The sequence below is a fragment of the Trichechus manatus genome, unplaced genomic scaffold (genome assembly GCF_000243295.1).
Source record: "Trichechus manatus latirostris isolate Lorelei unplaced genomic scaffold, TriManLat1.0 scaffold00014, whole genome shotgun sequence".
Classification (NCBI taxonomy): Eukaryota; Metazoa; Chordata; class Mammalia; order Sirenia; family Trichechidae; genus Trichechus; species Trichechus manatus.
Window position 1 is genome coordinate 15,436,947 of NW_004443950.1, and position 10,688 is coordinate 15,447,634.

Genomic DNA, 10,688 nt, shown 5'->3' on the forward strand with positions numbered 1-10,688 from the left:
CCAGGGACACGAAAATATATATTTATGTAAGAGGCAGTGAAATTTGTCTGCAATTAAGTTTTACCAAAACCCTCAAATCTGTTGTTTGGTTTTAAGCAGATGTTGAAAAGTTTTATCCTGGATTCTGTCTTTATTGATAGGATGTCTTTTGATCTGCAGCCAAATACAAAATCTGGATGTTATTTTGGATTTGGAAATTTCCTTTAAATAAACATATTAGTTAAGTATGTAAATCTGCTTATCATCACTTCGGGCATGTTGCCAGAGTGAGAAACATCTGGGGCCTGGTGTCAGCCGACTTATTAATTCACACTTAGAGTGTGTTTCACCCAGGTTATTGCTGAACATTGTTATCTTGATTGCCTAAGTCAGCTGTGTCTTGACAACAGTTAGTTACAAATTTTGAGGTTTAAATTTTGACTCAGAGAAATCCACTGAGCAAGGCCTTTCTGGGCCTAGCGATTTAGGTTTCCAGCTCCTTTCAGGATTGATTTCAGAAATTAATTGTTAACATTTTGGATTATGAATGGTGGAGATAGATGTTATTTATCTGAACTGGCCAGCATGTGATTCTGGGAAGGGATTATATGACCTGCTCCTGATAAGCACTGAAGTGGGGTCATCAATACAACTTTCTGCCATAAAGCTCTCGCCACTTTACAGAGGCCCCTCTCCCTCCAGTTCAAACGATACTCAATTGACTTCAACTTTTAAGTGTAAAGTGAATCATTTTGTTGGGTGGGCTGGTGGATGAAGAATGGATGCAGCCCAGCATCCTCACAAATGCAAGTAATACAGCTTATAAATCCAGGAGTCCTCTGCTCCTCATACACTTCTAGGCCGGGAAATGAACACATGGAATGAATGTGTTTGGAGAGCACCCTAATGAATGAAGACTTTGTGCTCAACAGTGGCAAGGTTCCTAGCCATTGGTTGATAGCTAGAATTCAGGTTCCAAGGCCCAGAATAAATGAAATGTGGGAAAGAGGGGTTTCATAGACGCACGTTGGAAGCTGTGTTTATGTGTGTCTTCTGATTAGTCCTTACCAAACATCTGAAAAGCTTTCTTGGTATATTAGGTAGGTTAAGTAAAACTAGCTGCTGTAACAAAGAGTCCCCAAATTTCAGGGACATAAGGGAATAAAAGTGTATTTTCAGTTCACATTCCTGTGTGGTGTGGGTCAGTGGGGGCGGGAGTAGGGCCTCGGCTCCAGCTCCACACAGTCATTCCTGGACTCAGGCTCTCTTTATCTAGTAGATCTGCCATCCCCTAGGACCTTGCAGGCTTCCACTGGATCTGGCTGGAAGATGAGGGAAATGAGAGAGGATAGAGGAATGTGAGAGAGATGTAAGCCAGATCTGGAGGTGGCCATTGGCCAGAACCCAGTCACATGGCTGTATCTAACTGTAAAGCAGGCTGGAAAATACAGTCAAGCTGTATGCCCCAGGGGAAAACAGCTGATGAATAAATAGGGAGTTTCTGGCACACTTGGCCTTGCAATAGGCATCTTGGGTATAGTAATAATAACAACAAAAATAACAGTAACATAGCTAGCATTTATGGCATGTTTAATATGTGCCAAGCCCTGAGCAAAATGCCTGGCATGTGTTATCTAATTTAATGTTGTTATTCCAATTTTATAAATGAGTAAACTGAGGCTCAGGGGCTCAAGTGATTTCCTCAAGGTCACATGACTAGTTAGCGCAGCTAAGAACTAAACCTACAGTCTGCCTGATTTCATTTCACGTGACCTCAACTATTCTAGTCTCTCCATCCACATCTTCAGATTCCTCTGGCCTGTGTTTGGGCTAACCCTGTCCTCACACTTTTCTTCTTGTCCTGGGCTGAAACAGTGCCTCTTTCTGACTGAGACCCAGAAGCTTAGCATCCTGATTTAAATCCGTTCTCATTTATTATTTTTCCTCATTCCTCATTCACCCTAGTGGGTGAAAGGAATTCAGTTATAACAGTGCATAATCCCTGCCCTGAGAGAGCTCACTGTCTGGGATGAGAGAAGGGGAAGGCTGGTACAAAAGACATTTTAGTCTCAAATATCACTGTAGTTGTAAATTTTCTTCTTCACACACAGAGAAGTATAACAAACATTCACGTGTCCCCTTAAATCCTCAATGACTTGAAAAGTATGGGCCATTTCAATCTTTTTTTCTTTTTTTAATTCCAAACTTATGTCTTCTGGATACAAAACAATTTTATCTAGGACTTTTTATTTTCTCTTTACTCCCAATAACACTCCTAGCAGTTGACTTTTAGTATCAACCTAATTTCTTGCCTGCTTCTCTGCCCTTCTCTCTCCTTTTCTGTCTTCCTTTCATTTAACAAATTTTTTTGAGCACCTACTTGGTATATAAAGACAGTCCAGGTTTCTCCCTTTGGTGCATTATGTCTAGTTTTCCACAACAAATAAAGTTTTTCATTTCTGTAAGAATATTGTCCGTGTGAAAGGAGGTGAGGATCATGGAGTAATTTTATAAGGAGGATGTAGGAAATTCCACTAAGCTCCAACAAAGCGATTTGTTTCCGCAGACTAAGTATGTAGGATTCAAATTTAAACCATATGAAAATATAAATTATGACACATCTTGGACCATTTGGAACTCCTCTGGAATAACCGAGTCCATGAATTCTAACTCCGTGAATGCAGGAGTGACAAATACATGGGACAAGGGCAGCCCTCTCCCATCCTGGACCTGTGGCCAACGTTGCTAGTTTACCGCAGCAGTCTTGGCAACTGAACTCATACGTAACCTCAGAATCTTTCTCAACACAACACAGACAGCCCCTCCTATTCCACTGGAAGTGGCACAGACGATGAACCTGTTTAGCACTCATAGAATACTGTATACAACCCATCTATTAATACAGACACAAGAAGGTATTTAAGTGCTTATCTCTGAGGGATTTTTTTTTTGTGCACAAAGAAATACACTTTTCAACTAAGTAAAAAGTTGTTTTTGGGTGCCATCAAGCTGATTTTCGACTCATAGTGATCCCCTGTGACAGAGTAGAATTGCCCTATAGGGTTTTCCAGGCTGTAATCTTTACTGGGGCAGATTGCCAGATCTTCCTCCTATGGAGCCACTGGGTGGGTTCAAACCACCAACCTTTCAGTTAGAAGCCATTTAACTGTTGTGCCACCAAGCCTCCTTAAGTAAAAAGTAATGAGATTGCTAGCTGTGATAAAAGAGGGGGAGAGAAAGGGAGTGGGCAATGAGAATTAAATTTCAGCTCATGACAATTTTCTCTCTTATCGCCTAATTTGCAATTCAGTGTTAGTAAATGTCAACTAGTAAGCGTTTTGTTGTCCTCCATGTCTGCACTCCGTACTTCTCATTGGCACTCAATTTCCAGTGTTATGTTCTCGCCATTCTGCAAACTAATACTCTAATGAGGAAGGAAGGTTCAAATGGTTCCGGGTCTCATTCTGGGATTGGCAATTGTCAGGAATCCCACCAGTCGTCTGAGTTGGAGGAGAGAACCCAAACTAGCCCACATCTTCCTTTTCTCATGAATGGAGTTTGTTACCTTGGACTTTTCCTTGCATCTTCTCAGGGAAAGCGATGAGCCTGTGAGTGAGGAGGAGGAAGAAGAAAGAAAGGAGAGATTAGGAGCTGTTGAGGCCTGGGAGAGTTTAGTGAGAAGGGAAAATGTCAGCCAGTGATTCCCTCGTGTGACCTCTGGGCTGAGAGGAGTTATCTCTGTCCACCTAGTGTGTTTCTCTTTTCCGTCTTCAACAAAGTCTTCTTCCTTCTGGCCTTTGTGTGCAAATCTGAGAAAAAGCAGCCATTGAAGAACTTAAAATATAAACTCACGTGGAGTGGGGAAAGTCTGGTTATTCTCTGATTTTAAAATAAAAGTAATGATATTATCTCTCTCTATCTCTCTTTATACACACACACAGTATTTGTCAACAGTTGGTGAGAATTAGTTTTGGTTAATGGACTCCACTTTGACAATAGGGCATAAGTCAGGTGGACTCTATCTTTTTATTGGAGTGGGGCATAACTCCTATGGAATCCCTGCTTTAGTTATTTCTTTTCTTTCTCTTTTGTTTAAGAAAATAAATTGTTGGAATAATACAGCATGTTATAGCGATGAATGGAGGGTGTCCTAGAGGAGAGTAAGGGCCGTAGATCGGGGCTTCTTGCCGAGAAAAAGCACATGACTTTCATATTAGAAAGAAAAAAGATGACTCTTAATTTCAGGTTTCTACAGGAAGAAGGGTACAATTGACCCACCTGATTCAAAGATTTAGCGTTTTCTGGATTCCCTGGAGGAAGATGGTTGAGCCTGGTTTCTTAGAAGCTATGACTCAGGCTTGCCAGCTCTCATCTATTGTGATGGTTAGAGAAGCCCCTTGTATCTTCCAAATTTTTGTTGAAGTGCTAAACCAAGATCCCTATAGAAATGATTTTGGAGATTCAAGAGCAAACATATCTTTTGCTCTGTAAAATGTTTTTGGAGAACCTGACAATATTACATAGTCAACCACTAAGTATTTATTGATCAGTCACTCACCTTTGGATCCGGATAAGATAGGATCTCTGACAACATTTTTCTTGTTGGCAAATGAAGACACATCTTTATTATATTAGAATTCTTTCAGTTTCAAGCGACAGAAAACCCAGTCCTGAGTGGTTAAAACAAAAAGATAAATTATGGGTTCATATAAGTGAAAAAATCCAGAGGGGAGGGGCATATATCAGTTAAGTGTTGATAAATAATAAAAACAAAACAAAACCTGTTGCCGTCAAGTCAGTTCTGGCTCATCGTGACCGTATAGGGCAGAGTAGAACTGCCCCATGGGGTGTCCAAGGAGCACCTGGTGGATTCGAACTGCCAGTCTTTTGGTTAGCAGCCGAACTCTTAACCACTACACCACCAGGGTTTCCTGATAAATAATAACCACCCCAAAATGGAGTAGCTTAAATTAAAAATTTATTTAGTTCAAAACCTTTGGCTCAGCAATTTAAACTGGGCTCAGTTGGGTGGTTCTTCTGGTCTTCACTGGATTCTCTCACTCATCTGTAGTTAGCTGTAGATTGGTTAGGTAACACTGCTTCTGGCGGTTGGCTGACTATTGGCTGGGATGCCTTCACTCTCTTCCACAAGGTCTCTTATCCTCCAGCAGGCTAGCCAGGGCTTGTCTGCATGACAGCAGAGTTCTAAGAGCAAAAGTACACATCTCTTCCACTGCACTGTATTGGCCAAAGAAGTCAGAAGACCAGTCCATATTCAAGGGGTAGGAAATAGTATCCAGCTCCTAATGCTCTCAGTGGGATAATCTGCAAAGTCAATTACAAGGAATGTGAACACATGGAAGCATGGAAACTGTCACCCCGATCCATGTGTTTAATGCTGGCTTTAGCAAGGCTCTGTTGGGGCTTGAACAACATCATCATTCTATTTTGTTGGCTTCAGCCTTAGTCTCCACGTATTGGCACTATGGCTGCAAGATGTTCTAGCCCCCAAGTTCAAATCTAGTGCGAAAGGACAGCCCTACCTGATCACTTTCCTAGAAAAAGTCTTACTGCATCTCAGCCTCATTGGCTGTGACTGGATCGTGTGCCTATCATGAAACCAATCTCTGTGGCCAGGGGAATGCAGTGCACTGACTGGATGAGGCCTGGTCACATGCTCTATCCTTGCACTGGGAATGGCGCTCCACTGGAACTATAAAGGCTTTGAGTGGAGGAGTGGTGGAGCCTCAAGTTAAACTTGGTGACTTTGCCAGAAGGAGGAGTACTGGATGCTGCTAGTGATGGTGATAGTGGTGGAATGACAGCAGACATCCATAACATACCCATAACAGAGCATGACAGTTTCCTTCAGCTCCATTTGTTGGTTACCTAGGATAAAGTAGTAGGTTAAGAAAAGTGTTATGAGTCAGAATTTGAACCCAAATCTTCAGCTACCAATTCCTGCATTTTAGCCTGAATTGTTTTCATAATATGAGGAATAGATGGTCCTGCCTGGAGGGGCTTTTACTTTGTAATAGCACTATCACCCTGATGGTGGCCATGGCTTCTCGTTATCATCTTCTACATGTTGCAGAATTGATACACTTTCAAATACTTGCCCATTCACCAAGGCATTATCCCCCCCAAACTTCTTTGTCCCTGCTTATATTTGTCAACTTTACAATCCTTTTATTACCAGCAAAAGCTTTGGGAAGCTACAAATAAAAGCAGGGATTATAAAAGGATTCTTATTAAAGCATGCTTTCTTTGAGGCACAGAGTACAATGCCCTCCGTTCTCCCCTTGTGAAAAGAAGTATTTTCTTGTTTAATTAGAATAGACCTCCATTCCATTAGAAGAGGACAAGTAGGGCACCTGGACAACCAGGCCCCAAGGGGAAAAAGAAAAGATTTATTTCATTTCGAGCCAACTTTGAGAGCATATTGCAACTTTGTGAAATATTCTATTTGAGAATTAATGAATACATGTAAAGCACCAAGTCCCTGCCACATTATAATTGGTCATAATAATTTCCATTTTTGTTGTTGGTTTTGTTGTTGTTGTTACTTTGCAATTAAAACCTGTGTTGGATACAAACGCATCAATTAGGGTCCTAGCAGGAAACAGATGGCACACTCAACTTGGGTAGTTCCAAGGGAGCTGTTGGCAAAGAATGTGGGTGGGGTTAAAGGAACCCACAAAGGATAGTGCTTTACCTGAGAATTATCAACCATGGGGAACTGTTTCACCTAGAGCAGGGGTTGGTAAACTACAGCCCATGGGCCAAATCGGGCCTGCTACCTGTTTTTGAAAATAAAGTTTTATTGGAACACAGACTGGCTCATTTGTTTCCATAGTGTCTATGGCAGCTTTTGCATTTCAACGGCAGGGTTGAATAGTTGCATCAGAGATGCTTATTCAGCATTCTCCTTGAAGGAAGAGGTGAGAGTTTTGGGGTCAGCTGTGGGGCTAGAGAGAGAAACCATTTTTGTGTTTTTCTACGTCCTCCACCTCCAGCCTTGCCTCCAAATGATCTGCCAGTGGAAGGTAGACTCAATCCTGGCCACTGAAGGTCATCTCAAGGTAGGTTTCTCTTGTGTTAAGAAACTCCAAGGAAATGCTTAGCAAAGCAGTTGCCATGAAATCTCCAGAAAAGCGTCTCCCTGGGGCGCTTGTCTGAGTTGCTGTTCTCTCCATGAAAGGCATTGTGCTATCCAGCAGTACTACCCGTACCTACCCTATCTGTTGCCGCGAGTCAATAGCAACCCTATAGGACATAGTAGAGCTGCCCACAGGGTTTCCAAGACTGTAAATCTTTATGGAAGCAGACTGCCACATCTTCCTCTCATGGAGCGGCTGGTGGGTTTGAACCACCGACCTTTTGGTTAGCAGTCTAGCACTTAACCTCTGGGCCACCAGGGCTTCCTTTTTTATCAATCACAAGGGTATCTTGTAAGAATGCAGAATCTGATTCTATAGATCTAAGATAGGGTCCAAAATTCTGTATTTCTAAAAACCTCCCAGGTAATATCCAAGCTGCTGGTCTCCAGACTTGGAGCAGCAAGTGTCTAGGAGAAAGAACTCAGGATTTAGGGTCTGTGAACATGTTAGAATCCTGTATCTGCTACTCATGAGCCGTGAGGCTCGCACAGAACACTTATCTACTCAAGAACTCAATTTCCTCTTCTGTAAAGCAGGCAATGATAACGGCACCACGCACAGTGTTGTTGTAAGGCTTAAATGAAATTGTACACGTGAAAAATCTTGCCAGCTGGGAAGCCATGTGTAAGTGTCAGCTATTAGTATCTCTTCAGGCTTTAAAGCACCGTTGTTGTTGTTGTTAAGGTCCCTAGGTGGCACAAATGGACTGTACTCCACTATTAACCTAAAGATTGGCGGTTCAAACCTACCCAGCAGTACCATGGAAGAAAGGCCTGGTGATCTGCTTCTAGGAAGATAACAGCGAAGAAAACCCTATGGAGCAGTTCTGCACCATAATGCATGGGGTTGCCGTAAGTCAGAATCGACTCGATGGCAACAAGTTTGCTTTTTGTTTTTTTGGTTGTTGTTATTAGCTGCTATAGAGTTGGCCCCAGACTCATGGCGACCCATTGCGCAATGGAACAAAATGCTACCAGGTCCCACACCAACACACAGTCGGTTGCAGATCAGAACATTGTGGTTCACAGAGTTTTCATTAACTGATTTTTGGAAGTAGATTGCCAGGCCTTTCTTCCTAGTCCATCTTAGTGTTAGCCGTTAACTTAGGGCTTAGTTAAAGCCCTGGGTCCTCTCTAAACCAGAAGTGATTTTGTCCTCCCTTGTTTTTTGCACCACCTTATGCAGCAGATGTTGGAGGATGCATCTCACCCATATGCTGTGGTAAGCACATCTCAGCTTCCAGAGAGATTTACCTTGTGCAACTGACAAGTGTCAGGAAAATGTGGGAGAGAAGGCTAAATCTAGCCCACAGACACGTATGTGTGGGCAGAGAGCATGATGGAGGGTTGGGGCATGGACCCAAAGCTAAGGAAACTTGGTATAAATGGTCACAGAGAAGCCATCTTAACCAAATAGGACTTGTTAAACCAGGCCATGAGCAGTGAGACCCTGCTTTTTCTTACGGGATGCGGTGATAAAGAAATTGCATAGTTATTTGAGAGGAACATAAATAAAGATTAATAGGTTAATGAGTTATTTTCCTTTCATTACTACACTATTGTACTTTATTATAATTGCTTTGCACTCATTTAATTAAATTTGAACTGGGGCCAACACAAGATAATTTGTTTTCCCTGTACTGAACAATGAGTATGCAGATTGGATGTACTGAAGCAGTAATCAGCCCTCTGTTTGCAACACTTTTCTACTCTGAGTAGACATTATAATTGATAATTTGATTGTTGCAGCACTCTGTGCAATATATTTTAAAGCAACATTAACATAATGGAAATTGTGTTGTGAGCTTAATCTCAGCTTTTCACTGAGAGGCTATCTGGCTCCTTAGTGTAAACCAGCTAGATTTGACAACAGCAGAGCTCTCTCTCTCTCTTCCTCATTCTCTTTCTCTCTCTGCATCTCTCCCTCCATCCTTTCTACTTTCTTCTGCTTTTCTTTCCCTTTCTTCTTTTCCCTCCCTCCGTCCCTTCCTCTTTCTTTTCTTCCCTCCTTCCGTAAATACATTCACTTTCTTTTCTTGCCTGCTTCTTTAGTGCCATTGAAGAAGAAAAGAAGGATGACGTAGGCAGCGTTGACATCACCCACACCCAGCTGAATATCCTAATCTTAGAGCTGTTCACGTCTGGGACTTTCAGGAAACGCAAACAAGAGCCTTTCCCGCAAACAACTAAATAAGAAATTATTCACGGTGGTCAGCGAGACAGCCAGCACTACGTTTTGTGCTGCTGGTAAGCATAATAGATTGATTCACAAGGGAGTCATGCACTCTTCGAGAACATATCTGCAATTCTTGGCAGGGTCTCCTCTGCCACTGGCTTTTCCTTTCTCTAAAGTCCATTCTTCCCTTGGAGCTGCAAACACTTTCTTGCAAAGATGCAGCCTTTATCCTCAGGAATACATTCTAGGAACTCACTCTCTTTGGCCCATGGGCTTCCTGACCCCCAGTGGAAACTAGGTGTGCCGTCTTATTGCCTGATCCGAGGCCAGAGATGTTGGGCACAGGTGGCGAAGCCTTGTGCCCAGGTGACTTCTATTGAATTTTCATAACTCTGTAAATATTTGTTGCTGTGTTTGTTTTCGGAGGGAAAACACCTGTGAGTGGTTGGCGATGACTGTGTTTGTTTTGGAAGAGCTGGAGGAGGGCGGTCTGAACATGTTCTTTGTTCGCCCCTAAAATGTCCAGGTTCTGAATTCGTCGAAAAAATCAAATTTCTTTGAAGAAAAGCCTTAGTCTTTGTGCTCTTTCTAGGGCCTGGGCACCCACACTTGACTTTTCTGCTGTGTTCTCAAACTATCTGTCAGCATGGAGGAGAAACGCCACACAAGAAGCATGTTCGTTTGGAGCAAGGGGCAACCTTTTGGAGAAGGCCGATTGGTCTCACTAATGTCTTAAGGTTCCACCTTGAACACTTGAGTATCATAGCTGGCTCTGAATATCTTTTGTTTTATCTCTTTGCTTCCTAATTTTTTTTCCATAGAAAAGTAGGCTAGACTGCAGGTTTAATTGCCTCCATAAACTACTACCTCCATTGCTATGAGACCAGAAGAAATGAATGGTGCCCGGCTACCATTACCGGACCCAACAGATGGATCCTGATCAAAAGGAGGAAAAACATGGACACAGAACTTCAAACTCATACGGAAACCAGACTTACTGGATCCAGTTGAGACTGGGGGAACCCCCAAATCTAATGCCCAGAAGTACTCTTTAAACCTTGAACCAAAACTGTTCCACGAAGCCATTGTTAAACGAAACAATAGTTTAGCCTAATTACTAAAGAATGTTTGCCTCGAGCTTAGCGTTCTTACAAAGAATTATTTGTATAAGTGTAAACTGATAACAGTTAATCTAAAGCACAGATGAGAACTTTCAGGGGTAGAGAAACTAAATTAACGATGATGAAACAATACGGGTAGAGACAGAATGGTAGTGCAATGTCAACCATGTAACCAGTGTTACTGAACTCTTCATGTAGAAATTCTGAATGGATGTGTGTTTGGTTGTGTATATTGCCACCAAAAATAAATAAA